The following is a 3726-nucleotide window of genomic DNA, read 5'->3' as shown; positions in this document are numbered from 1 at the left end:
GGTGACCAAGAGGCGGCTGCGTCCCCTCTGCTGCCTCTGACTCACTCCCGGAGGGTCAGGGTCGGGCTCCAGGACTCACCACCACATCTGGGCACAGAGACCAGAGTCTGTGGGGGAGAGAGGAGGGAGGCAGCTGCCGCTTGCAGGAGCGTCTTCAGGTTCCAATTCCGAGCCTGGCTCCTGGCCCCGCAGGCTTTATCCCAAAGCTGTAATTTCTATTTTGATGCCAGGCGACATTTAATGAAATGACTTTCAGACACCACGCAGCTCGCCTGAGTTATGAAACCACAGCTTCTGGGGCCTCACGGACTCATGGGAACAGGCCCCTCTGGGAGCTGCTCTGAAAGGGGCTGCCCTAAGCCCCGGGGGGGCAGGGGTCCTGCCCAGTCACAGGGGGTGCCCAGTCACATTGGCATCTTCACCACTTGCCCCAGGTCTGGCCCGGCTCACTGCTTGATGCCTGGCCCAGGACCAGCACGGATGTGGGTTCCTGCCCCGCCCCCTTCCCTCGGATCCAGACCTGTTCTGCCACAGATGAAACCCATCCACAGGCCTGCAAGGCAGCTGACGGGAAGGGTATGATTGGCACCAGGTGTGAGACCTGGGTTTCATCCAGCATCCCTGCAGGATAAGCACTGGGAAACGGGAAATCGTTGGAGAACACAATAGAGAACATCTTTAAAAGAAAAAGAACCAGGGAGGGCCGGGGGCCAGAGTGATAGTGCAGTGGGTAGGCACTTGCCTTGCATGCGGCCCACCCAGGTTCAAGCCAGGTTCAATCCCTGGCATCCCAAATGGTCCCCTGAGCCCTGGTGCCCACACGGTCTCCAGAGCACCACTAGGAGTGATTTCTGAGTGTTAGAGCCGGGAGTAACCCCCAAGCATGGCCCGGTGCCTGCACACACCCCCTCCCACCACACACACACACACCACCACCACCACCACCACCACCACCAACAACAACAACAACCAGGGAGGGCCAGAGAGATTGCACACTGGGTCAGGCCCTTGCCTTGCTGACCCAGATTCAATCTCCAGCACTTCGTATCGTTCCCCCAGATCCCACCAGGAGTGATCCCTGAGTACAGAGCCAGGAGTAAGCCCTGAGCACTGCTGGAAGGCAGGCGGGCAGAGAACAGACCCTGCAGCGCACAGGGCAGTGGTGGCAGCCCTGCAACACAGACCCTGCAGAAATGCCCCGCTGCTGAGCCCACCCCCAGGGAACACCAGCCTTCCAGGTGCCCAGCCAACCCACCAGCACGACCCTGAAGGTCCCCAGAGACAATCCCCTATCTCCACATGCCAACTTCAGCCACACCACACATTGCCGATCTCTGCCGGGTCCCTCCACACCCCCTTCACACTCTGACCTCTTGCCATGTTTCCTCCTCGGAGATGACACCACCCCCCCACCCCGCCGCGCGTGGTGATTTCCCTGCAGCAGGGGGCGCCCACCCCCACTCCCTGAAGCCAGCTTGCAGCACACCTCTGCACATCCACCAGCGCTCGGTCACGGCTTTTCGCGTCTTCTCCTTCCCTCTCAAGCCCCTTGGGCGCTCAACTGCCTCAAGAGCAGGTGGAGACTGCCAGTGAACACAGGACACCAGGGCCATCTCCTAGACAACATCTGGCTCCCTCCCAGAGCTCAGGCAATTTCCCGGGCTCCACGAAGGCACGGATATAAAAATAGAGCCCTACAATTTCTTAGCAATTTGACTTAAAAATAGGAAGTCCGCCCACACACTGTTGGAAACAGTCTAAAGGGCCCGAGTCCTAGGGCCACTCACGGGTCTGGGAGGCATCCGGCAGCTGCCCACAGCTGGAGCCACCAGGGCTGACAAATGGTTCGTGCCAAGAGCTCTATAAACCCACGTCCCACCACATCTTGGGAACATCTGGGCGAACACAGGTTCCAAGGAAAACAGAAGAAAATGGGTCATGCTGTCACAAGTTGCTCGGAGACTTTGGCTTTGATGCTGGGAGACCCCCGAGGGAGAGGCCGTAGGAGTGGTCATCATCTCCATGGATTGCACAGCAGCCCGGTCCGGGGAGAGGAGGTGAACTGAGCCCCCTGCAGGGTCAGGCTCCATAATTAGGATCTCAGGGTTTAATCCCTACTGGACAGGCCAGAGAAATAATAGGACACTTACCCTGCATGTAGTGACCTTGGTTCACATCCTGGCACTGTATATAGTGCCCTGAGCACTGCCAGGAGTGATCTCTGAGCACTGCTAGGAATGGCCCCCAAACCTAATAATAATAATGATGATGATGATGATGATAATAATAATATACAATCTCCACCAGAGTGATCTTTCTGGTCTAGTCCAAGTCAGAAGTTCCTTCAGGTTAGGCAAACATTTCCCAGAACCCAGAGTGCCAGCCCTGTGCCAGAGGCTGATGGCACCTTCTAGCCAGGCGTAGTAGGTCCTGAGCACCACTGGGTGTGGCTCTGAAACACCATGAAGCAGAGCAGGTGCTTCTGGGGACCGAGAGAGGATGTGGAATATTCTCATGGATTGCAACCTAGAGGCACAGAAATGGGACACGGCTGTGCTTGGGTTTCATGCCCTTGCTTTGGCTTTTGGGCCACACCTCATGGTGTTCAGGGGCTGCTACCGGCTCCAGGCTTAGGGGACCACGTGGTGCTGGGGGATCACCTAGATCCTCCGAAGGCAAAGCAGGCACTGCAGCCCTCTGAGCACTCTGCCCGATCCAAGAAGGCACTGACTGGAGCCCGAAAGCTCAGAGAGAGTCTAGGCAGAGTTGACAAGGCAAATCCTCATGCCCCTGCAGGATGAGGTGAGGGCAGGGGACCCTGAAGGTCTTTGGCAGTTACCTACTTGGGGACAGGAGTTGGGCAGCTGATGTGCTCAGTAGTGGAACCAGAATGTGAAGAATAGCCTCACAAACCAGTGTCTGGCCTCTGCACAGAACTCAGTGATGCTTCTGCAGCATCCCCCAGTAAGCCAGTGTTCCTTCTTCCCATACCACATAGATCACACGCTGCAGAATGGCTATGCACGTATGTCAGGCACCTCCCACGAGCAGGAGGGGTGCTGAGGGGAAAAAAGTCCTCAATTCCAGACCATGGGAGTCCTGGATGCGTGATCAGTGGGTAAATCCAGGCCAAGCAGGAGGTTGGTGCCTCTGGGGACGTTCACCCAAGAGCTTTCCTAGAATGACTGAGTGGGGGGCACCCAAGCCAGTGCACAAAGGGAAGCAGGGCAGACCTGTCCCCCCAACTGCTTCTACGCCCCATCATGAAGCCATCTTTGGGAGGTTCCCTTTGTCAATACCTTTTCTTTCATTGTTTTTGTTTTCCTTTGGGGGTCAGTGGTACTCAGGGTTTGTGTTCTTTGCTTGGTGATACTTTTTTTTTCTTTTCTTTCTTTTTTTTTTTTTTGGTCTTTTTGCATCATACCCGGCAATGCTCAGAATTAGTCCTGGCTCTGCACTCAGGAACTACTCCTGGCAGTGCTCAGGAGACCATTTGGGATGCACGGGATCGAACCAGGTCAGCTGTGTGCAAGGCAAACCTGCCTACCTGCTGTACTATCATTCTGGCCCCTGCTTGGTGATTTTTTTTTAATTATAGTTTTTTTAATTGAATTACCATAAGATAAAGCTTTCATGACTGGGTTTCAGTCAATGATCGAACACCCATCTCTCCACCAGTGTACATTTTCCACCACCAATGTCCCCAGTATCCCTCTCACCACCCCG

Source organism: Sorex araneus, chromosome X (assembly GCF_027595985.1).
Source record: "Sorex araneus isolate mSorAra2 chromosome X, mSorAra2.pri, whole genome shotgun sequence".
NCBI lineage: Eukaryota > Metazoa > Chordata > Mammalia > Eulipotyphla > Soricidae > Sorex > Sorex araneus.
This window is presented reverse-complemented; position numbering follows the sequence as displayed.